Source organism: Macrobrachium nipponense, chromosome 7 (assembly GCF_015104395.2).
Source record: "Macrobrachium nipponense isolate FS-2020 chromosome 7, ASM1510439v2, whole genome shotgun sequence".
Lineage (NCBI taxonomy): Eukaryota > Metazoa > Arthropoda > Malacostraca > Decapoda > Palaemonidae > Macrobrachium > Macrobrachium nipponense.
Window position 1 is genome coordinate 111,203,787 of NC_061109.1, and position 25,337 is coordinate 111,229,123.

At 48.5% G+C, this 25,337-nt stretch overlaps 1 protein-coding gene across 2 annotated transcripts in view; it reads left to right on the forward strand.

Annotated features, from left to right (window-relative positions):
• Positions 1–25,337, forward strand: part of LOC135217379 (17S U2 SnRNP complex component HTATSF1-like) — a 173,052-nt gene that overhangs the window by 68,095 nt on the left and 79,620 nt on the right. The window lies entirely within an intron of this gene.

The window sequence follows — 25,337 nt, forward strand, 5'->3', positions numbered from 1 at the left end:
TTAAAAATAGCTATTGCATAGATAGTAGAATCTCACTAATCCAGACCCATTTTATTTGGAATTTCAGATGACTAGACAAGTTTCTGAATACCACATGGTTTTGATGGATATCTTCAAAAATATTAAAACAGTTTTTTAAAACAGTTTTATGTAATGAAACAAACCGTAATAAAATACATTGAAATAAAATTCATACATTAGATAAAAACAGTTGAATACTTGTGATATAAATGAAAGTTGACAAGTATTGTATTAGAATAAAAGAGACAAAGTATCTCTTACTCATATACGTATTACCATTCTCCATACAATATATAATTTTGTACATGAACTTTCCTGTCAGACATATACTTAGCTTATGTCTCTGACGTCACGACAGAATTCAAAACTCGCGGCTAACGCGACAGGTAGGTCAAGTGATCTACCTTACCCAGCGACGCTGGGAAGCGGTGTAAGAACCAACATACCTTTCTTGCCAGATTTTTTCTGTTGTCGGTGTCGACCACACCTGTTGTCGGTACCTTCCTTTGACAGTTGGATTCTTTTCTCGTTTTCGCCCTGGATTGTTTCTACGGACGATTTGGTGAAGTACCCGATCTTTTGGCCTGGCTTTCGCGATTTGTGGACAGTTATTTGACTTTTCTTTGGATTTTTCTTGGATTCATGATGTCTGATGTTGAGACTAAGAAAACTGCTATGTTTAGAGTTTGTTGTATGACTGAGTGTAAGGTGAGGCTACCGAAAGCTGTCGGTTTGAGACCCTCACACGGTATGTTTGAAGTGTAGAGGGAATGATGCACCTTTAATAATCCTTGTAATGAATGTGAAAAGCTGAATGAGGATGAATGGAAGTCTTTGTCTTCCTACTTGAGGAAGCTTGAAAAGGATAAAGTTAGGAAAGCTTCTTCTAGGAGCAGTAGTAGATCTCGTATTAGCGAGTTGGATATAGATAATCCTATTTTAGAAGTAGCTCCTTTGTCAGTTTCAGCTCCTGCTCCCTGCACCGAAGCCGAAGATGCGCCTTCGGAAGTGGCCTCCATGAAAGCCACCATTCGCAGTAGGAGAGGAAAATCAAATAATTAGAAGGTAAGAGTGATTCCAATAGTGATTTGTGCAGGTGAAACCCAGTGCAGTGGAGGGTGCGTCTGATCGGCTCCCTAATGCTTCCAGGCCTAGACCTCTTCCAGACTCCCAGTCCAGTGGAGGAGGAAAGTCGAAAGCCGCAGGAAGGTTAGGGAGCATCCCCACCGGTCAGGCGTCCCCTCGGTAGCTCCTGTTGATCGTTCCCAGGCTACCTTGGATCGCTCCAAGAGAGAATATTGCGCCAATGCTTCTCGTCTTCGCCTTCGCCTTCTCCTAAACGAGGATGGAGCTCTTCGGAAGCCTCGCGCCTTCGAAGAGAGCCTGGAATGCTCCCTGCGCCCGTCCATCCAGCCCTGAAGTTTTTTCGGAAGAGCCTGAGGTGGAAGTCGAAGAAACGTAAGAAGATCTCAGGAGTATCGTTCCCTGAGCAGAGATCGAGCCTCGTCACCTGTTCAAGAGTTTGTGAATTCTCCTGCAAGGGTGTTGGCTAACCTTCAGGCGCAGATTTTGGCTCTGGCTGGCTCTCTTTGCGTGTCGTCTCGTCGTAGGAAGGACGTCTCGCTTCCTGTAAAGAAGTCCAGGCTCCCCTCTCCTGACTCTCGCTATTCGACGGAAGCGGCGTGCGCTCACCTGTGCGTTCGGATTCTCGCAGGAGACTTTCTGCTTCGACAAGATCCCATCTGCGTCCAAGCGCCATTCGCCTGACAGACAGGTTTCTCCTTCGGCAAGGAGCAAACTGCTCATAGGAGATCTTCACCCTACAGACGCTCTTCTCGAGACAGGATCGCTCCCCTTGACAGGCGCCAAGAGCCTAGTAGGCGCTACTCGCCTCGTAGCCGCTCCTCGTCTCGCCTCCACTCTCCTGTTGACAAGCGCCCTAAATCGGACAGGCGCTCTTCGCTGGACAGGCTTCAAGAGCCTGTTAGGCGCGTTTCTCCTGGCAGGCGCTCTTCTCCTCCCCGACTTTAACTCTCCTCGAGTCAGGCGACCGAGATCCTAGCAGGCGCTTCTCCCCTTGTAGGCGCTCACCTAGTAGGCGTCGTCGCCAGAGATCCTCTCGCCTCGGTTCAGGCGCCAAGAGCCTGGTAGCCGCTTCTCGTATGGCAGGCACTGTTCGGCTGGTAGCCGCTCTCCTTTTGGATAGGCGCCAAGAGCCTGATAGAAATTCTTCTTCAAACAGGCGCTCTGCTCCTGACAGCCGCCTTACTCCTGTTAGGCTCCAAGAATCTGGGGAAACGCACTCCTCCAGACAAGAAGGATGTTGCAAGTAGACACGTTTCTGAAGCTTTGTCCTCCAAGACGTATACGTCTTACTTCCTCTAGAGACTCTTTTAAGAATAGTCGCGCCTTTAAGGATCATGAGGGTTCTTCAGCTCAGGAAGAACAGGACCCCTCAAAGAGAGAGAAAGGACCAAAAGACTCCTCTGTTTCCTCCTATAAGAGGCTGACAGATTTGCTCCTACAAGAGTTCGGAGATATCCTTTCTCCTGTGGCTCCTCCTTCTCCTCTTTCGTTATTCTCCACTTCGAAGACGTCGAAGGTTTCGTCTTGTGTAAGGATGAAACCTACTGTTTCCATGAAGAAGGCGCTTAGAGGTTTTGGGAATGGCTCCTTTCTAAGGAAGAGAAAGGGAAGACGGTTTTTTCTTTCCCTCCGTCTAAACTGACTGGCAGATTGGGATTCTGGTACGAATCGGGCGAACCTTTAGGCCTCGCTCTCCCTTCGTCTGCGGACTCGGACTTCTCTTCATTGGTGGATTCTGCTCGTCGTTCCGCCCTCTTGTCCGCCAAGACTACGTGGGGGATGAACAACTTGACCACCTACTGAAGGGAATGTTCCGAGTCCTGGAAGTTTTCAACTTCCTTGATTGGTCTTTAGGAGTTCTGGCTAATAAGACCCAGACCCCTGATTCTCTGTCTCCTGAAGATCTTAACTGCGTCCTCACTTGCATGGACAAAGCAGTGAGAGACTGATCGAGTGAAGTCTCCTCGTTGTTTGGAGCTGGAGTTATTAAGAAGCAGTCTGTCTACTGTTCGTTTCTCACTAAGGCAGTTTCACATGCACAAAGGGCCTCGCTTATGTATGCTCAACTCTCTCCTCTTCTGTTCCCCAAGAAAATTATTCAAGATGTCTCGAGTGCCCTTTCAGCTAAGGCTACTCAGGACATGTTAGCCCAGGCGGCCAGGAAACCTCGCTCTGTCTTCCAACCCAAGGCCAAGAAAGAGACTCCTCTGAGGCAGGAGCCCTTTCGAGGAGGACCCGCTGTCAGAGGTTCTTCAACCAGAGGAACTAGACCTTTTAAGAGAGGTAAAACCTTCTCTAGGTCAGTCAGAGGGAAAAAATAGCGATCAAGGACTCCCGACATCAGTGGGTGCCAGACTACTGAATTTTGCCGCCCGACGTCTGGGCCCACAAAGGGGCAGACAATTGGGTCCCTAGCGATTGTCAGCAAAGGATACCTCATTCCCTTCTCGTCAAGACCACCATTGACGACAACTCCGAGGGAGTTGGTGGCCAAGTACAAGGACCCCATCATGAATCAAGCCCTTTCTCTAGCAGTAGATCTCATGCTAGAGAAGGAGGCCATAGAACTAGTGAAAGATCCCCGCTCTGCGGGCTTTTACAACAGACTATTCCTAGTTCCGAAGAACTCAGGAGGATGGAGACCGGTTTTGGATGTAAGCGCCCTGAACGTCTTTGTGGAAAAGAGGAAGTTCGCCATGGAGACAACTTCCTCAGTGTTAGCGGCTCTTCGTCCAGGGGACTGGATGGTGTCTCTAGACCTTCAGGACGCTTATCTTTCATGTGCCGATCCATCCTTCTTCACGGAAGTATCTACGATTCATGATGGGAGGAAACATCTTCCAATTCAAGGCCTTGTGCTTCGGCCTATCGACTGCACCCCAAGTTTTCACGGGGATGAAGTGAAAACGTGGCGCAGTGGCTACATTTGGAGGGAGTGAGGGTGTCGTTTTATCTCGACGACTGGCTATCAGAGCAGTCTCAAGAAAGATGTCTGGAGGACCTTCAAAAGACCCTTAAAAAATTGGTAAGTTCTCTGGGACTTTTGGTGACTTCCAGAAATCTCAATTAAATCCCCACCCCAGTCAAGAGCGGATCTATCTTGGGGATTCGGATAGCTTCTCTGGCTTTTTCGGGCTTTTCCGTCGCCAGAGAGGATAGCTCGTTGCTATGAGAAAATAACGACCTTCCTAGAGAAAGATGCATGCACAGCGAGGGAGTGGATGAGTCTGCTGGGGGGACTCTCCTCGTTGGAGCAATTCGTTTCTCTAGGAAGGTTGCATCTCAGGCCTGTACAGTTCTTCCTATACCAGAACTGGAGGCGTCTCTCCCTAGATCTGGAGTTCTCCTTCAAGATCTCAAGGGGAATCAAGAGAGACCTTCGGTGGTGGAACAACCCACTTCGTTTTGTGGAAGGAATGTCTCTTTACATGCCGAACCCCAGCCATGTGTTGTTTTCCGACGCATCGGTAAGCAGGTTGGGGAGCGACGCTCGGGACAAGAGAAGTGTCAGGCACCTGGAAGGGTGGGGGATCAGGTGTCCTGGCACATCAACAAGAAAGAGTTGATGGCAGTCCTGGATGGCATTGAAGCCTTTGAGCCCCACGACCGAAATGCAGTAGTGCAGGTCAATTCGGACAACACAACAGCCTTGGCGTACATCAAAAAACAGGGGGGGACGCACTCCTTCTCCCTGTCACGAAACAGCAAGGGATCTTCTGCTGTGGTCTCAAACAAGGAAGATCAGTCTTCTCACCAGATTCGTACAGGGAGAAAGGAACGTCAGGGCCGATCTCCTGAGCAGGAAGAATCAACTCCTGCCTTCCGAGTGGACCCTCCACTCAGAGGTATGCCAAGACCTGTGGAGAAGATGGGGCAGACCTCACGATCGATCTCTTTGCAACAGCAAGGAACGCAAGAATCGAACTTTACTGCTCCCCAATCTCAGACCCAGGAGCAGTATCAGTGGATGCGTTTCTCCTAGATTGGACAGGTCTAGACGTCTACGCCTTTCCCCCTTCTTCAAAGTACTGGGACAAACCCTCAAGAAATTTGCTATCTCGGAGATGACAAGATGACGCTAGTAGCTCCGTTCTGGCCCGCCCAAGATTGGTTCACAGAGGTACTGGAATGGTTTGGTGGACTTTCCAAGAGCACTTCCACAAAGACAAGATTTGCTCAAACAACCCCACTTCGACAGGTATCACAGAAACCTCCCCGCTCTCAATCTGACTGGCTTTCGACTGTCAAAAGTCTTGTCAGAAGCGAAGGGGTTTTCGACAAAAGCTGCTAAGGCTATCGCCTCAGCTAGAAGACCTTCGACCCTTAAAGTCTACCAGTCGAAGTGGGACGTCTTTCGCCGGTGGTGCAGGAACCAGAAGTTTTCCTCTTCCAGTACCTCTGTGACTCAGATAGCAGATTTCCTAGTTTTCCTCAGAGAAAAATGCGGTTTGGCAGTATCTACTATCAAAGGATACCGAAGCATGCCGACTGCTGTGTTCAGACATAGGAATTTAGATCTTTTCGAATAACAAAGATCTTCATGATCTATTAAGATCTTTTGAAACTTCCAAGAAAACTTCGAACGAAGTTCCAAGTGGAATCTGGACGTGGTTCTTCGTTTCCTGAGGTCCTCTAGTTTGAACCACCACATTTAGCCTCCTTCAAAGATCTTACGAGGAAAGCTCTCTTTCTCATGGCTTTAGCATCCGCTAAAAGGGTTAGTGAGATTCATGCCCTAGAAGGAAGGGTAGGTTTCAAAGGGGAGATTCCGTGGTTTTGTACATGGAACTTACCCAGCAGATATATACTTAGCTATAGACTCCGTCGTCCCCGACAGAAATTCGAATTTCGCGGCACACGCTGCAGGTAGGTCAGGTGATCTACCGCCCCTGCCGCTGGGTGGCAGGAATAGGAACGATTACCGTTCTAGAACCAGATTTTCTCTGTCGCGGTAGTGTCAACATAACGTTTGTTGCTACCCTCCTGACTTGATTTTCGTTTTTTCATCGCCATCGACCTTCTGGGCTGTCTTTTGTTCAGGGAAGTACTGGGTCTTTGGTTTGGCATACGTATTTATTAATTTTTTTTTAATGAATTTGGCTTCGAAATTTCGAAAAATATATTACGTGAAACTACCTAATTTTTCGGTAGAACACTTATATTTTTGCTTAATAAGGGAATATTGATATTTTTTTTTCACTAATACGTGTATAAGTTGTTAGAACTTGATGAAGGAAATATAAGATCTAACTTCCTACTTTAGGAAGTCAGGAAAGCATATAAACTAGATCGCTTCCTTTAGAAGCTTTAAGAGCTCTCGTACTAACGAGCAGTTAGAGTATGACAATTCTAGTAGTTGTTGCATCCTCATCACCTTCTTACTCCACAGAATCTACAAATTCATATGTGCAAAGAAATTTGAAAGATAAATGGATGGAGCTCAAAAGGCGAGCTCTAAAAAGGTAAGAAGTGAATATGTGTTCCAGTGCAGTGGAGGGGTGCGTCTGATCGGCTCCGTAGCGCTTCCAGGCCTAGACCTCTTCCAAACTCCCAGACCCAGTGGAGGAGGAAAGTCGACAGCCGCAGGAAGGTTTAGGGAGAACCCCCCCACGGTCAGCGTCCCCTCGGCAGGTTCTGTAGAACGTCCCAGACTGCCAAGGATAGCCATTGATAAGGCATCCTTAAAAAAGTGCGTCTCTTCATCTTACATCCGAAAAGACGAAGAATGTATGTTTGGAGCGATGATCTAGCACGTTCTCTGAAAACTAAGAGAACCACTGAGGCCAAGCCCGCTGCCAGGAAGCCGCGTTCCAGCAAGCTAGCGTGAGCTACGTTCCTATAGCCAGCAGCGAGGCGCGTTCCAGCTAACAGACTAGCGCGAGCCGCGTTCCTACAACCAAACGCGAGCCCGCGTTCTAGAAAATTTTTCTTGGCGCAAGGCGCCTTCAAAGAGAACGAAGCGCCAGCCTGGCGCAAATTGCGCCAGAAAAAACAGACGGCTAGAGCAAGGAGCCTTACAGTAGAGTGGCAATCAGAACGATCCTTCCATTGAACGTTTTCCGGGCAAGAGGCTCTTTCTAAAAGGGGTCTAGTAGGCGCTCGGAACTGTCAGGGCGCACGGGACCTTCACGCAAGCGGAACGTCCGTCCAGGAGCGAGTCTCCTTTCTAGCGTGCGGAACATTCCAGGCCGCGCAGAACATTCCAGGCGCTAGGTGCAAGGATCCAGGCACCAGAATATCCTTTCTCTATCTGCCTCGGCAGGGAAAGAAGGTATAGTAGTATCTGCTGTGTGAAGAATACGATACGGCAAATCATAAGCACATACCGTAGTTACTTCTTTGCTGAGCAACTCAGTTACCAGTATCCTTCCAGGAATTTCCTAGGAAGGACTACGCTTAAAGGGATTGTTAAGACAACACCTACTTAGCTTCTAGATTTATCGAAGTCTTGTTTCGCATTATAAGAACTTCCTGAAGTTCGATAATATTTTATAAGATTCCTTTATTAAATGGAGTAGCTGGCAACTCTGGAAGGTAGAGTAAGGCCAGTCGGCTAACGAGACTGCTATCGCTTAGACCCAACGCAGTATCATGTAGGTGTCGGTCATGAGTGGTCCGGTAACATGTCTCTCTCCTGCGGGATGGAATGAATAACCGTGCTCTCTCCCCTACAATCGTGGTTTTAGCCTCTGATTGAGGGGATAGTTAAGCAAACATAAATAAAATATTGTCTGCCTTTTGCTAAGAAGCTTTCAATAAGAAAGATATTGCAACATTTCAATGCTGTTTACCGTAGGTACATTTTTAAAAGATTCTAAGGCAGCGGAACTCTATATTGTATATGCTCTCATGCTTACGAAAGCATGGCTTATTAGAGTACATGCTTAGTGAGAAGATGAATGTAGTAGAGAATTCACTTTAAGACTACGGTATGGTCAGTCTTATGCACATACCGAGGTTAACTACAGAATTCCTAGTATCCTTACAAAGGTTTCCTAGATTAATGCTGTTTACCACAATGTGACAGTATTATAAAGGATTCTAATACGGCAGCGCGCGATATATATAATTCTCTCATCCTTTCGAGAAACGCACACAACCTTTTTAAATTCGGATATTGCTCAAGAGAAGTTGGGCGAGTCGGATGGGAAACATTCTCTTAGTGGCAGAAGTTGTTTCCCTGAATGGACTATACTACGTATATAAAAGTTTTTTCCCACTAAGAACGGAATTAACATGTGAAGGATGTCGGGTACCATAAAGGCATAGATGTTATGGCACATAACCTAAAAAGAACTAGAAGGAAGCGCCAGCCTGGCGCAAATTGCGCCAGAAGCGCCTGCCGCGCCAGAAGCACCATCCAAGATATTTTCTCGTTTTAGCGAGTTATTAACCTAAGAGTCCAGTAGCCTCTCGGACAGCAGGCTCGGTAACGCAAGATTCGTTCCTGATTTCGTTACCCATTTAATCGAAAAGGGGTCGCTACAAGGAATGATGAAAATGATTTATTTTAATCACTTAGGCCAATTCCACGACTCTCTCATATCGCAAAGAGCATCGAGAATCTCTTTTTTTCGCCCCTGTTCGCGTTAACAAAAGAGAACCTATTTGGGAACAGACACGGAACGTAACGATCCTTAAGAGGTTCGATGCAAGATTTTGCATGTCCGTGAGAACCTTCTCGATCGAAGATAATAACTGTTAACGTATGTCTAACACTTATTGAAAAGAGTTGTGAGAACCTGCGGAAAGTCTTCTTCATAGATCTCTTTGTAAGGTAGAAGACGAACAGGCTTCCTTTAGACTGCTTCTTTTTCCTCGAACCAAGAGAGGTAGCAATATAAGACATCTTAAAATTTAAAGAAGGGGAATAAACTTTAGCCTTTTTTTTCCCTAGTTATAATTCTTAACAGATATTAAGATAACTGGGCGTCAAAGGAAGAGAGGGATGTATGCCTCATTTTGGCCTTAGAGAGGTTGGATTCACAGAAGTCACGTTCTTCTCACAGCATGTTTCGTAAGGCTTTTCCAAGAGTATCTGGATCTTCTATCAAAGAATCTATTATAAATAGACCTATAAAACCTCTCCACTCTGAGTCTGTCCGCGTGCAGACTGACCAGAAGTGGACATGAAATGAGAGGTTTTTTCAAGGTAAATGACAATAGTCATGGCTAAGACATAGAATTGCTGCAGATCGTGCTAGATGGAATGAGGAAACTGTCCTCTTCCGATACCTCTGTGAACCACATAGCGAGGTTTTTTCTTCACTTTCAGAGGGAAGAATCACCTATGTATATCTGCTATCAAAGAACGCAGTAAAAAGGCCATACTCTGTCTCTACAAAGGGAAATTAATTAGATAACAGAGGATTAAGATCTTCGGGATCTTATACGATACCGCAATACGACAAGAGTAGGATATCATGTACTTCGAATGGGATTTTTTTTTTGTGGTGGCCACAGATTCCGTGTTCCGACAAAATGGAACTGCTCCTCATCAAACTTCTTTGAGGAAGTTTATGAAGGAATTCTTTGTTTCTCTTAGCCCTAAACGACCAAGAAGACAAGTGAATTTTTTGTGCATTGGAAATCTCGCATCAGATTCAATGGAGACTCGGCAATGGGTTCTTGCCAGCATAGTATGTCTGGCAAAAGAAATAAATCCCTCTATTCCTGACGCAACGCTTTCAGATAGAAGTTTAGTTGCCCAGGCAGGGTACTTACATTTTCATCTACAGAAGAAGAGATGGTTTAAACGTTTGCCTACAGAGTCTTCGGGGTGCGATGAGGGCTCAAAATGCTTCCCAGAAGGTATTCAGAAGGATACAATAAGAAGCTAGAAATCAGGGTTCCGCCCAATTTCAGCTCGGAGTCTCCTTCGACTTCCAGACTCCTTCCCTTCCTTCGGGCAAGGATAGGGAAGATTCTGCAACGAGGAACCTCATCACATGTAAGAGAGTCTCGTTAGCAAAAGAAGTGTTCACGAAGGATCCTCCTCGGAGGAAAGACTCTTCTCTCTCGTATTGTTAGATATCCTGTCTCTACTGGGTGTAGCTGACTAAAATCACCTCCCTTGCCAGGGGCCAAAAGCTCAAAGGGGAAGAATTTCTTCCACCCTTCTCCAGTCTCCTGATAAACTATGTGGTTTGTTTCAGGACTCTCGGACAATGTAGCGCCAGCCAAGCGCCAAATGCCAATACAGGCGAAAAACGCCAGAGGCGGACAGTTTCCAAGGAACTCTGTCATGGTCGGATACTGAGAAGGCGGGCCTCCAACCTGGCGCAAATGCACCAGAGGCGAACAAATCGGACAGATATAAGAGTGTCCGATGTGGACATTGCCAGACAGCCTAGAGACTCTTCCAAGCTCGAAGCTCCAGCAAGTGTGGAGGAGCCAAGCCAGGCGGAACGGGCCATCCAGGCGCGAGGCGCCAGCCAGGCGCGAGGCGCCAGCCAGGCTCTAGGAGCCAGCCAGGCTCTAGGAGCCAGCCAGGCTCTAGGAGCCAACCAGGCTCTAGGAGCCAGCCAGGCTCTAGGAGCCAGCCAGGCTCTAGGAGCCAGCCAGGCTCTAGGAGCCAGCCAGGCTCTAGGAGCCAGCCAGGCTCTAGGAGCCAGCCAGGCTCTAGGAGCCAACCAGGCTCTAGGAGCCAGCCAGGCTCTAGGAGCCAGCCAGGCTCTAGGAGCCAGCCAGGCTCTAGAAGCCAGCCAGGTGCCAGGCTCCTTCAAGGCTAGGCTCCAGTCAGGATTGAGGATCCATCCAGACGCAAGGCTCCTTCCAGTAAAGAGAAACCTAAAGCTCTGTCATGTAAGAGGGCTAGTCCCCATTGATATGATACAGGTAAGGCTCTTGCCATGTAAGTGGGTCAGCCCCCATTGGCACGATCCGAGAAGGCTCTGTCGTGTAAGCGGGCTAGCCCCCATTGACATATCCAGAAGGGTTTGTCAGTCATAGGTCCCTACCTCGCTGAAACTCTTGAGGCATGCAGACTCATAGACAGTAATCATGAAGTCTTCTGCCAGGCTCCAGGTGCCTTCCAGGCGCAAGGCACCAGCCAGACGCAATGCTCCAGCCAGGCGCGAGGCGCTAGCCAGGAAGGAGGAGCCATCAGGCACCAGCCAGGCGCGAGGCGCCAGCTAGGCGCAAGGCGCCATCTAGGCGCGAGGCTCCAGCCAGGCTCTAGGCGCCATTCAGGCGCAAGGCTCCAGCCAGGCGCGAGGCGCTAGACAGGCTCTAGGCGCCTGCCAGGCACGAAGCGCTAGCCAGGCTCCAGGCTTCACCCAGAAGAGATCTATATCAAAGAACGCCCTGGCCTTCTTTGAGACATTGTGATCTCCTAAGCACTTGATAAGTGCATTGATGATTCCTTCAAACAGCTGAGAATTAAAAGTGCATGAAGTGCGAGCTTTTCCGAATTCTTGTTCTTTCCCTAACAATATGTCATAAGGACATATTAGCTGTCACATACGGGAGGATGCAAACTCTGTGTTTGACTTCCCATTATCCGAAGGATGTCAAGATAACCTTCGAGGGATCCTTCTCTCTTGGTTGATACGTGTCTGCGGATACATTGCTGGGATAGGGAGCAGATACTGATCCTTAACTAGTGAGTTAAATTTTATTTAACGTCGTGTTTTTTTCTTTGGGTTGGGTTTGAAAGGAGTTTGTAGATAACTCTTTTCAACTTAAGCACTAACCCTCGTGTTAGGATCAGGTGATCGGATCGTGGTTGTGCTCCTTAATTATGCCACTAGCATAGGCATATTGTCATGTAAGAGGCTCTGTCGAGTAAATGGATAAGACCCCATCGACAGACCCACAAGAACTCTTAGCCATAGGTCACATCCTCGCTGAGGCTCTTGAGGCGAAGCAGATTCCTAGGCATTAGCCATGGAGTCTTCCGCCTGATCAAGTAGGAACCAAGGTATTTATTTATTACCTACAACGTATGTTGTTTACCTGTCTATTCAGTAAATAGTTGTCTCTTTCCCACCACCAAGGGTGTCAATCAGCTAAGTATATATCTGCTGGGTAAGTTCCATGTACAAAAATGATATTGTTAAGATACAATAAAGTTTTGTACATACTTACCTGGCAGATATATACGATTGATGGCCCCCCAAACCCAACCTCCTCCCTCAGGAGACAGGTGGAAGAGAAAATCTGGTTCTAGAACGGTAATCGTTCCTATTCCTGCCACCCAGCGGCAGGGGCGGTAGATCACCTGACCTACCTGCAGCGTGTGCCGCGAAATTCGAATTTCTATCGGGGACGACGGAGTCTATAGCTAAGTATATATCTGCCAGGTAAAGTATGTACACTTTATTGTATCTTAACAATATCATTTTGTTCCTTCCTTCCTTCGTTTTTAGCAAAGAATGAGAACCCCTCAAATCCTTGGCCAAGGAACTTTGAGGTTCGTGGTTTATCTGCCCTAGTAGGGGTGGAAGAACCTGAAAGAACTCTTTGCCCTGTTAGGAGTTTAAAATACTACCTTCAGAAGAAGAAACCCTTAAGGGCATTGAGGACAGACTATGGTGCTCTGTAAAAGGACCCCAGCAGACCATTGTCGAAAAATGCGCTGTCTTTCTTCATTAGAAGTCTTGTGAAAGAAGCACATAGATCTTGTAATGAAGAACATTTCAAGCTCCTAAAAGTCAAGGCTCATGAAGTGAGAGCAATTGCTACTTCCTTGGCCTTTAATAAGAATATGTCTCTTCAGAATCTGATGAAAACTACATTCTGGAGATGTAATTCAGTATTCGCCAACCACTAAAAGACGTCAGTATTACGTATGATGAGTGCTTCGCTTTAGGCCCGTACGTATCGGCGGATTCGGTGCTGGGGCAGGGAGCTGGAACATATCCTTAGTAGTTTTTTCCCTTGTTTTTGTTAATTGAGTTCATATGGTTGTATGAAAAATGATGCAGGTAGGCATCTTTTTTCGTTTCGTAATACTAATAACTTTAGTTTGGTTTAGGTGATCGATTTGTTTGAAGCTCCCTGCGTTGGTAGTGGACAGGTTCTGTCATAGAAGAGGGCGAACCCCCCATTGACATGATCCGACTTGGATTCTACTAAGTAAGCGATATCAAGTCCCGTAGTAGACTCAAATGAGTCTTTTCAGCTGTAGGTCGCCCTCGCTGTAGCTCTTATGGCTATGCAGACTAATAGACAGTATCTATGAAGTCTTCAGCCTAAACAGGTAAGAACCAAGGTTATTTTTATCCTACAACAGGTGTTGTTTACCTTTTCTTTGTTATTTTCTGTCTTGTACCCTCCACCAAGGGTGTCAATCAGCTAAGTATATGTCTGACAGGAAAGTTCATGTACAAAAATGATATTGTTATTTGTTCCGACACGGCATACAAACCTTCGGTCCTTTTACAATAGGAAGGTACTAGCGGCAGCTGGATAGGTCGTAAGCTTTCGAACAAGGGGTTCGGTAGTTAACTGCTTGTCCGACAGACGCGCGCGCGCGACTGGTAGGTAAACAAATCACTTTTTTGCTTTCGGCCTGCTGGCGTGTGGACGTGTATCATCGCTCTCTGCCCGCTTTATCGTCGTTGCTTTCGCATGTTGTGTTTTTCTTTTTCTATTTATCTAGTGAAACTGAATTGTAAGTACAATCATTTCATATTTATTTCCATTGAATTCAATTGTGAATTAAACAGGATCTTGGTTTCACCACGCCCTCCGATTACCCGAGTGCCGGGACTGAAGGGCGTAAGTGCGGGAATTCATTTTCCCAGAAATGATCCTCGTATTGTGTATGCTCGGTGCCGAGGGCGGGAGAGCGCTCGCTCCGAGCGTATATTTTGGTTGGAAATGTGTAGAATGAAAATCGTAAGTAAGTGCCTCTTTCATTTATATTTTTTTTGACCTGTATGCTCGTTGCCGAGCGAATGCGCTCGGCACGGAACTTATTCTGTTATGGAAGTGGAATCGCAAGTACAGTAATTCTTTTTCATTTTCATAATTTATTTTGATTGTTGCAATACTCATTTTGGATCAGTTTCCGAGCTTACCCGGAAATTGATCTTTTCCCCTTTTTATTTGAATGAAGTGAAATCGCAAGTGCAGTTCTTTTTCATTTTCATATTTTATTTGAGATTGCATTGTTTACTGGGATCAATGTTTCCGCTATTTACCGGGGGGAATTGATCCTTCCCCTTTTTATTTGTATGAAGTGAATCGCAAGCGCAGTATTCTTTTTCATTTTTCATATATATATATTGATTGCATCACTTCATTATGGATCAAGGTTTCCATAAACCTTGATCCATAAAGGTAAGGAATGGATCCTTTTACCCTTGCGCTCGGTACCGAGGGCGCAAATGCGCTCGATCCGAGCCCTTATTCATTGTGAAGTGAATCGTAATGCAAGATTCTTTTTCATTTTATTCTTTTTATTATTGATTGCATCAATATTTATTTGGTTCAAGTTCCGCTCAGTCAGGGATTGATCCTTATGCCCTTGCATTCGGGCCGGTGGCACGATTGCTCTCGGGCTCTTATATTATTGTTGGGTACATGGGTGCTGTGCGGGGGTGGGGAACGAGACCCCCCCCCGCTCAGCTCCCACAGATGGCCCTTCCCCTTGGGGGGGGGAGGTTATCGGCGTTCTTCTCCTCTCCCGATCCGTCGAGCGGGGGGCGGGAGGGCGCTCGGTGCCCGATGTACAATTGTATTCGGGGTCTTCCACTCGTTCGGAGAGGGCTCACCCCCCCACCCCCCGCGCGAGGGGACTTCCCCCCCACTAATCGCTACTACTGTTATTTCCGCAGTGCTACTACTGCCACGAGGGTGGACCTTGGTGAGGTATGGGCGTCCTTCCATTTGCAGGGCGTGCTAGTGTCCAGGGGCTGCGGTTCTATGTCTGGGCCTACTGCGGTCACCCATGGAGTGGTGACCACGCTCCAGTGAGCGACGTCCCTCCTCACCTGGTGTAATCACCTCACGTGGTAACAGTCTTGCCTACAGCCGCTGTGAAGTGCCGTTCGCCGTACCGAGAGGGGGCGTGCCGCCGCCGCTCGTGGTTGCCCGCGCTGCAGCGACCACACTTCCGCTGCCCTAGAGCTCGCCCCTGGACCTGCCGCCGTACCGAGGATGTTGCTGGCTGCTGCTCCACTTCCTGTGTTCCCGGTGCTGCTGCCGTACCTGCCGATTCTGGGCTGACTGTCCATGCAGTTGCTGCGCTGGCTGTCCCTGCCGTTGCTGCGCTGGCTGTCCCTGCCGTTGCTGCGCTGGCGGTCCTACCGATGCTGTGCTGGCTGTGCCTGCTGTTCCTGAGATGCCCATACCTGCTGATGTCGTCCCTGTTCGTTGGTGGTACTACCCCAGACTTTGGTCTGTCGTACAGGTGCGTCCGGGCCCTGTAGCTTCGGCTACAGCAGCCCCGGCTCCGCCCTGGATAGCAGATCTTACGTCTGTCCTGAGGAAGCTGACGAAGAAGAGGAGGAAGGTGTCGTCGTCGTCGTCTTCATCTTCTTCATCGTCGTCGGCTGCGCCTCTTCCCCTTCGACTTCTAAGGCTTCACAGCCCGAGGAAGAAGAAGGTTGCCGCCTCCCTCCTAAGAAGTCTCCCTCCGGGAGCTTCTCGGGACCCGTCTCACCTAGGTGGGACGGGAGGGTTACTTCCCGCTGGTCCTCCTGCTCCTTCGGGAGCGCGCCCGTCTCTTCTTCCGCAAGGAAGAAGACTACGGGGACCAGAGGGGTACCGGCTAACACCGGTACTTGTCCTCGCCTGGTGTCAGTGGTTCTGCCACTGCATCAGGGTCCGTCTCGGCCTCTCGTTCGCGGGAGGTACCGAGTGTACGGTCGACTACCAGCGACCGTGCAGCCAGGAACCAGACCTCTGAGTCCGCTCAGCGTCAGGTTCACGGCACGGGGCGGAAGACTGGTGACAGCCGCTCACGCGACTCTCACCAGACCAGCTATCACTCTCGCGGCGAACAGCTGGCTACCCGGGGACGTGACGGTCCACGGGCTGAGGCTGGGAAGAGGTCCTCCCGTTCGCCGGTGCCAGCCACGGCTGGAACCAGCGACGTGATGTGCCGTGAGGACAAGCACCGGTCTCACTGTAACAGTGGAGCCTGCAGGTCGCCTGACCGTCGCTCTCACAGAGAGCGATCGGGTATGGCAACCAGCACCAGCTCTTCTGACACTCGAGATCGGGGCCGCTGTGCTCAGTCCGCAGCCGTTCCTCCACAGCGAGACGGTTCGACCAGGCCTGCAGCTCGATCGCCACCACGGGTTGACGATCGCCTGCAGCCCTCCAAGCCTGCTGGTTCTGCCAGCGAGCAACGAGGGAGCGTCAGGTCTGCCTCTCCCGTACCTTCAACCTCCTCGGTTACACCGGGAGGAGCGAGGTATTGAGGAGTGATCGTGAAGGGGTGCGCCCCCCCTCACGATCCCACCACGACGCCCTACGTGCCAGGCACGGTTTCTTGGACCGGCCAGGACGTAATGCGCAAGTGGATGGGGAAGACCGAGAGGGCTGTCGCTGTTCCCCCTTCTTAGGAGGAAGGTTCTCGGAAAATATGCTCTTGTTTGAAGGGCTTTAAACGGTCCCACTCTGCAAGATGCTGTGACTCCGAGATCCAGAGGAACTTTGCCGAGGTTATGGCGGCTGATTCGTCAGCACAAACGACCTCGGGGAAGGATCGCCGCTCCCACCAGCAGAGCCACGTCTCGGCTCGAGTCGTTTTGGGGCCCGAGAGGGAACCCAAATCGACGGTGGGTCTGCCGCGATCGGAGCTTGCCGACTGTGTTGAACCAGGTAGTCTCTCGTCTCCGGACAAGAAGGCTCTCTCAGTTCTGGCCGGTCGAACAAGCTACTTTCACCTCCTCTACTGCGACAGAGGCGTTTCTACGTGTCTTCGGACACCGTATTTTGAATACCCCTTCGCGGTCCTCCTGAGAGGTTTCGACCTCGACGCGAGGACTGGAATGAGTCGGAGGACGGTATCGGCTCTCTCCTGTCAGGGTGTCGATCAGCCCCACCCAGACGACGTTCACAGTGGCGGCAGATCCTTACCTACAGTATGAGTTCGTAACCCTCCTCGGGAAAACGTTTTCTCCTGACGATACGTTTTCCCAGGCTCTGAGAGGCCATCGCCGTAAGGCGATGGCTGCTCCTTTCTTCTCCAACTGCTAGTTCCGCTGGGAAGGCGAGCCAGTATCCATTCCTCCCCATTCCCTCCCCTCTCTCTTACGGCTACGAGGGAAAGGGGAGGGATCCTACAGAGATTTCTCTGTAAGATCCCACGTTAGGGGCTGCGCTACCGGGGGGAACCTTCGGGTCCTACCTGACGTAAGCCCCGGTCGTTGAGGAGGGATCCTGCCCCTTTCTCGATTTCTACGGGAATCGAGAGGACCACCAGCCGATATCGTTTTGAGCGAATTCGGTGGGGGTTTCGCAGAGTGCTTAGAATTCTAACGGAATTTCTAGCGCACTCAGAGTGTTCGAGTTTTTTACGATCTCCAAACACTTAGGCGAGACCACGGTCCAAAGTGAGCGAGAATCCCCGATAATTGTTACGATAATCGGGAACCTCGCTTATGCTCGAATTCCTGTAATTTCTAGCATTTGGAAGAAGACTGCTGCTGAAAGAAGAGTATCTCACAGTAGGCGATTAACCTGGAATAGAGAAGAACGGACGGAACTTCCAGTTTGGCTTGAACTATCGTCTTCGGTATTCTGTTCACCATTGAAGCTTTCCTTTGGGAAAGACTTCTCCTTCACTCTCTTGACTAGAGAACGAAGGCGGTCGATCTCCAATCCTTATTCTCATTCCTCGAGGGGAAAAGAATTTAGGATGGAGGTCGTTGTACAGAACCTACAAATATACTACATATATTACCCTCGCGACATGATTCTTTTAACAGTTGAATTGTCCGCGGGGGTAGGCGCATACCGTAGTTAAAACTCTACGGTTTTTGTGACCGAGACGAATTGTATCTTAATTGAACTGCAACTCGGGTTGCCTGCAACCTCCCAGCAGTTATCAGTTTCGATTTTAGATAACTTGGTATTGTCATGACACACCAAATCAGCTTTTGTATTTACCGAAAATCCGTTTCGTTTAAATATATTGCTCGAGCGTATTCTTTATGCTCGATGGTTCTAGCCGAACGCATTCCTTCGTGAATAATGGATTAACTGGCAACTCAGGATGACGAGTCACCGAGAGCTACTGCGTATTGAACTGCCTGTTAGCGGCTCAGTATCAGCTAGGTCTCGGAGATGGACGGTCGGTTACGTCTCTCTCTCCCCTGGTTTGATTGACTACCGAACCGTATCTCTGCCCAACAATCATGGACTTAGGTCTCTGATTAACGGGGATTCTCGCAATAATGAAGGACCATCTACTGCTGTGACGCTCGATTTCATCGCCTTCGACATTGCGAGAATTTTCAACAGAGATATCTCTTGGACTCTTTCATCTTTCTGTTTACCGCACGGTAACAGAAGTCTGTACTAGTCAACCGCTGCATCGCACCGCGATAATGCGAATGATTTTTGCAGACATCTGAGTTTGTCTTCAAAATATCTCGTATTCGTAGGTGTGCAATTATTCATTGCTCGCCCCGAATTAACAGATATGTCAGAAGACATCGCCTATTCTCCGACCTGACGCTCTACTTCCAAATGTTCAGCCCATGAGAAGCAGTTCTTCAGGCAGTATTTTCCCTGTCTTCATTACTGAAAAGCGCTCCGCTTTTATTGCAACTACGATCCTCACCGGACAGCAATGAATAGCGGTTAGCGTTCTCAGTCTTTGTAGCACAGGTTCAGAATCTTGAGAATCCTTCTCTCGGTTCAGCTGCGAAGACGTAGGTTGCATTTTCTGTACACCTTCGTCTTCAACGACACATAGTGTTGTTTCTCCTTACCTTGCGAGAATCAACTATACTATGAGATATCTTGCCATCAAGGACCTCGGTCTCTAGAAGGCAATTGACTTTCGCCTGTTGGGCACATGCCTTAAGAGAGTCATCACCTTGCCTTCTGGCATCGGTGACGAACAAATTATTTGTTTAGTCTCTTGGCAGAACCCTTTTAAGGCGAAGGTCACGGTGACTTGCTCGGGTGCTTGGACAACTTGCCTCCTACCGAACGCAGTCAGTCGGCAGCTGTCAGAGCGCCCAAGTCTGTTACGAACTTCGCTGTGGACTTAGTTCGGTTGTTCCATAACAATCTTTTCTTCGTCCTAACGGCTTGTCACAGTACCCATACCATCGACACCCACCATTGAGTGTCGGTGTCCTATCCACTACCGAGAAGAACAACTTCGCTGCAGACGGATAGACCAGTATGGGTACAGGACATCACCGAAGTCGAGAAGAGGGTTAGGTCATACGACCATTTTCCCCTTCTTTTCCTCTGAGGTAATTGCATGACTTTTCCTGCGAAGTCAAGCATCCAGGGATGGGGATTCGTGACGCTCGATTTCGTACCGAATTCGTAGCGAAGACTCTGAACCCTTCCGGTTCCTGACGATCGGTTAGAGTCCTTCACAATCCCCTCCCTAATGGACTTCACCGCCTTCGATGCGAAGGAGATGCTGCTTTGTCCTGTGAAAGCGCGACCGCGCTTTCTGAAGAAACTCGACATCCCAGGATGAGTGTTGAAGACTTCGTCAGCACCAAGACGACCTAGAAGTACACTCCCTCGAGTTACACAAGAACTTCTCCATGGCGCAGGTACTGAAGGCAGGGGTCTGGTACAACCAGACCACCGGCACCTCCTTCTACCTTTGGATATTGCCCACAGTACCTTGGATCGTTTTCCTTAGGACCCGTGTGGCTGCTCAACACGTTGTCTAGCTAACCCAGACCCTAGCAGGCTGAACAGCATCGAGTCCTGGTGTGACTGTAAGAATAGATAAGTGAATGAGAGAGTGACTGGCTTCTCTTCCTATCTTTTTCTCCCCCTCTACCTGTGGGTAGAGGGATACGGTCATCACCTTGCTGGATAAGGACGAGATGCCGGTGAGCTACTCGACAGAGCCCCATCCTATCCCTTTCACTAGGGATGGGAGCGAATATCCACCACTTCCTCCTACAAGGGGGGGGAAGTGGATGCCAACAAGAGACAAACCATAACTTTATGTTGCCTCTTGCAAATAGGAACTTGTTCTTGTTTGCTGGTACGAAGAGATACGCTTGCCTCTCTCTTAGTACTTGGTCCAGAGGTCTGACCATTGATCCTGCGGTGCACACCCCGATCAATCGGACAGAGGCTTGGATCCCTCCCTCGCTCTTACGCGCGCGTCTGTCGGACAAGCAGTTAACTACCGAACCCCTTGTTCGAAAGCTTACGACCTATCCAGCTGCCGCTAGTACCTTCCTATTGTAAAAGGACCTCAGGTTTGTATAGTTAGGAAAAATGCAATTTTGGACAAATTGTCATTTTACAATAAAGTTTTGTACATACTTACCTGGCAGACATATACGATTGATGGCCCGCCCAGCCTCCCCTCAGGAGACAGGTATAAGAGAGAAAAAATCTGGCAAGAAAGGTATGTTGGTTCTTACACCCGCTTCCCAGCAGCGGGTAAGGTAGATCACCTGACCTACCTGTCGCGTTAGCCGCGAGTTTTGAATTCTGTCGTGACGTCAGAGACGTAAGCTAAGTATATGTCTGCCAGGTAAGTATGTACAAAACTTTATTGTAAAATAACAATATCATTTTTTTTACTGAACAGATTGACATGCAAAATGTTAAAAAGTGCATTGAAAATAAAATGTATTAAAATTATTTAAAACATCATAATACAGTACTCCAGAACAAATAAAATGAAAATTATTAAAGGAGACTATGGTAGTTTCTTTCCTGTCCAATTAGCTTATAATTCCGATCATGAAAAGTTTAAAGTATGATAAAATTGTTTTATTAAAGTTTCAATGCATATGTGATTTTGAGTATACAGTAATTACCGAGTGCTGTACTACTGTGCTAGTCTGTTTTCCATAGTAATAGTCACTTACTTTGATATACATTAGACTATGGGTTAGACTACCAAAAAACAGCTTGATGCAGCTATATTCAACAACTGTTGCTGTGTCTGGCATGATTAATGCTGTGTGTAAACCTTTTTGCTGCTCAGGACTGATCTCCTCATCATACTTCCTGTGGTTCTAGTTAGGCAGCTCATAATAGTTAACATGTTTCCCTCATATTGTAAGGAACTTTTTTCTATGTTCTAGCAACAATTGGCAACATTTATCTCCAACATACAGTATAACTGAAGACAACAGCTATACTTTTAGGAACCAACAAGGCTATAGAGGGAGGAGGTTTCTCTCAATGATGAAGTAGTAAAGAGGCTTTTATTTGGAAATGATAATTATAGTAGTAGGGCTGAACTATCAGATAGTTCTGATAATGACACCAATGGATATGGTGATGTTGATTTAATTGTAGTTATAGATAAACATGCCTTAGATAACTTTTTGACAGGTTTTATTAGAAATGATCATCATTCAGAGGGAATGACACAGGAGGAAGCAAATTTGTCAAGCACCAGAGGTGGTATGAATAAACAAAGAAAACATGATACGAATGGAAGACCCTTGAAGATTCCATTTGTAAAAAAAAATCACTTTGTTCATGAAACTTACCTGTCGATATATCTATATATATATATATATATATATATATATAGCTGTATTTTCCGAAGTCCGACAGAATTTAAAAAACTTACGACACACGTAGTGGGAGTCAGGTGGTTAGTACCCATTCCAGCCGCTAGGAGGCGGGTATCAGGAACCATTCCCATTTTCTATTCATATTTTTTCTGTTGCCGGTGCTGTAAACACCTGTTTTCAGCACCTCCGTCTTGGATTTAGGAAACTTTGGGCTACTTTGAGTATCCTTATTGATTTTTTGGTATTTTGACTTTGGATCGGTGGCTAGGCACACGTTATTGTGGAATTAATTGGATTTTGGCTTGATTTCTCTTAAACTAAGATGTCTGGGTCTAGTTCGGCTAGCGCCGGGTTTTGTAGTAAAAGTGAATGTAGACGTAGGCTACTGAAAGCATCGGTAGACCCGCATACATTGTGTAAGAGTTGTAGGGGGCATGATTGTTTGTATGAGAATCGCTGCAAGGAGTGTGAATATCTTTTGGATTCTGCGTGGAAGGCGTATGAGACCTATCTTCGTAAGCTTGAGCATGATAGGTGAGGAGGTCTTCCAGCCCAGGAGCGTTTCAGTAAACGTCAGGGAAATTCATGTTTCTCCTACTAACCCTCCTGTTTGTAGTTACTACTCCTAACCCTGTAGTGCTGCCTTCGGGCCCTGAAACAGTGTCTGTGGAGGGTAATGCCTTGCTTTAATTTTAGAGACGATTCGCAATCTGGAATCGAAAGTGCTCGCCTTAGAAGGCAAAAGTGAAGGTGCAAAGTGCAGTGACAGTGCCCCTTGTGTTGTGGAGGGTGCGTCAGATCGGCCCCATTTCGCCTCTAGGCCTGGACCTCTGCCGGACTCCCAGGTTTCAGGGAGAGGGCATGTCGAAAGCCGAAGGAGGGTTACGGGAACCCCCACCGATTCTGACGTGTCTTCGGCAGTTTCTGTTGACGCTACCAGACTGCCAAGGAGCGGTGCGAGTGCACGCCTCCTCAAGGAGTGCTTTTCTTCATCCGAGGCTTCCTCCCCGTGTAAGGGGTAGAGCTCACAGTCAGATTCACGTCCATTGAAAAGGAGCGTTTGTGAACGGGACGCTTCACGTCCTGGTGATATCTCCCGATCGACGATCTTCGCCTGATAGGGCCTTCGCGGCCTTCCCGCCGCAGAAGAGGAGTAGGGCGTCATCAGATGATGACTCCTTCGAGCGCCCCAGTCGCTCCAAAGTTTCGCTCAGTGGCGGTTCCTGTGAGAAGGAGAAGGCGTCCCCTCGCCCCTCGCCTTCTCACAGGATCAGCCCCTCTCCTGAGAGGGAGTCTTCTCCTACTGAGAGGATTCTTCGCTCGTTACAGCAGCAGCTTGCTTGTGTGATTTCTAAGAGAGAGACGCAACCACGTCGCCGAAGGAAGGATGACAGGCTGCCAGTCAAGAGATCTAGGAACAGTCTCCCTCTCCGTCTCCTCGCTCGTCTCTCTCTTCTGTATCGTCGCCTTCTAGAGTTCGTACGGCTCCCCAGTGGCTCTCTAGAGGGCGCGAAGATGTTGTTTCACGCTCTTCGCTTAAAGCGGTTTTACCTGCTCGTAAGCTTGACACCTGTCGAGAGCGTGACGCTTTTTTGGACGCTTCTGTTCAAGCTCAGCATGATCTTGACGCTCGGCCGGACGCCAGGCGAGCGCCAGTGGACGCCAGGCGCGCGCGAGTGGACGCCAATCGTGCGCCAGTAGAAGCCAGGAGTGCGCCAGTGGACGCCAGGCGTGCGCCAGTGGACACCAGGCGCGCGCCAGTTGACGCTCGGGTGGACGCAGACGTGGATGCTCGTCGACGCCCGCGTATGTTTGAGGACTCTCTTTAAGATTCTTCACGCCTTCAAGAGGTGCACCGTGTTCCGACTTTTCGCCTTTACCTGCTCAGGAGTCTGCTGTGCCTTCGACTTCGCAGCAACGTTCCGGTTTGAAACTTGGACCTGAGGGTCTTGTATCGGCTCTACTTCCTCCGACTTCACCTGTGTTGGAAGGTGAGGTGACCGGGGCTTCAGAAGAGGCTGATGATGAGCAACCGCTGGCTCCTGTCTCTTCAGACTACCAGGTCTTGACCCGCCTACTTCAGTCTGCTTTCGGGGACATTTTTCAACCTGCAGCTCCTCGCTTTCCCCCCACTCAACTTTCGTCTTCTAAGATCAACAAAGTCTCGGGGTTTGTGAGGATGAAGAAGTCCCTTTCGACTAAGAGGGCTTTTCGCAAAGTCCACGACTGGATGGAGAGAAGGAAGGCTCAAGGAAAGACCTCTTTTGCTCTTCTGCCTTCCAGGCTTAGCGGAAAAGCAGGGATGTGGTATGAGACAGGAGAGGACGTCGGTCTCAGACTTCCCTCTTCTGCTCAAGGAGACTTTGCAAGTCTTATGGATGCCTCGAGGAGGTCCCTCCTTTCTTCATCCAAAGTGACTTGGTCGACTACGGAGATGGATTACCACCTTAAAGGCCTCTTTTTGGACGTTAGAGGTCTTTAACTTCTTAGATTGGTGTCTTGGAGTTCTGGATACCAATTGATCGGAGTCCCGATTCGATTAGCCTGGGGGAGCTGTCCAGCGTCATGTCATGTATGGACAAGGCTGTCGAGGATGGTTCAGAGGAGCTGGCAGCACATTTTTGTACAGGACTCTTGAAGAAGAGATCCCTGTTTTGCAATTTCACTGCTAAGTCAGTCTCTCCCTTGCAAAAGGCAGAGTTGCTCTTTGCTCCTCTTTCCGATCATCTCTTCCCCCAGGCTATGGTTAAGGACCTTTGCTACTAGTCTCCAGGAAAAAGCTACGCAGGATCTCCTCGCCCAATCGTCTCGGAGAACTGCGGGCCCTTCGACTTCGGGAGTTTCGATTCCTAAGAAATCGAAGCCCTTTCGAGGTGGATCTTCCTCGAGACCAGACCCTCGAGGAAGAGGCACTTCCAGAGGCAGAGCCCCTACGCTTTACAAAGGGCAAGAAATGAAACAGAAGTCCTTCAGTCACCGGTAGGAGCCAGGCTTCGGCTGTTTTGCGCAAGCCTGGAGAGAGAAAGGTGCAGACAAATGGTCACTGGACATCTTGGAAAAGAAAAGGGTTACCGGATCCCGTTCCTAAAATCACCCCCGCTGTCTACGACACCCAGGGATATGTCACCCTCGTACTGGGGAGAAAAACAACAAGTTCTTTTCGATCTGCTCGATCAGATGATCGAAAAAGAAGCAGTAGAACAGGTCTTCGAACTGGAATCCCCGGGGTTTTACAATCGACTGTTCCTGGTGCCAAAGCAGTCGGGAGGATGGCGACCGGTCCTAGATGTCAGCAACCTCAACCTCTTTGTCATCAAGCAGAGGTTCAAGATGGAGACGCCTCAGTCAGTGCTTGGGGCTTTAAGACCAGGGGATTGGATGGTGTCACTAGATCTCCAGCATGCATATTTTCACATCCCCATCCATCCCCAGTCAAGAAAGTACCTGCGGTTTGTCCTGAAGGGGATGGTTTTTCAATTCAGGGCACTCTGTTTCGGACTGAGCACAGCACCGATGGTCTTCACCTTTTGATGAAGAACATTGCGAGATGGCTTCATCTTTCGAAAGTCAGGATCTCTC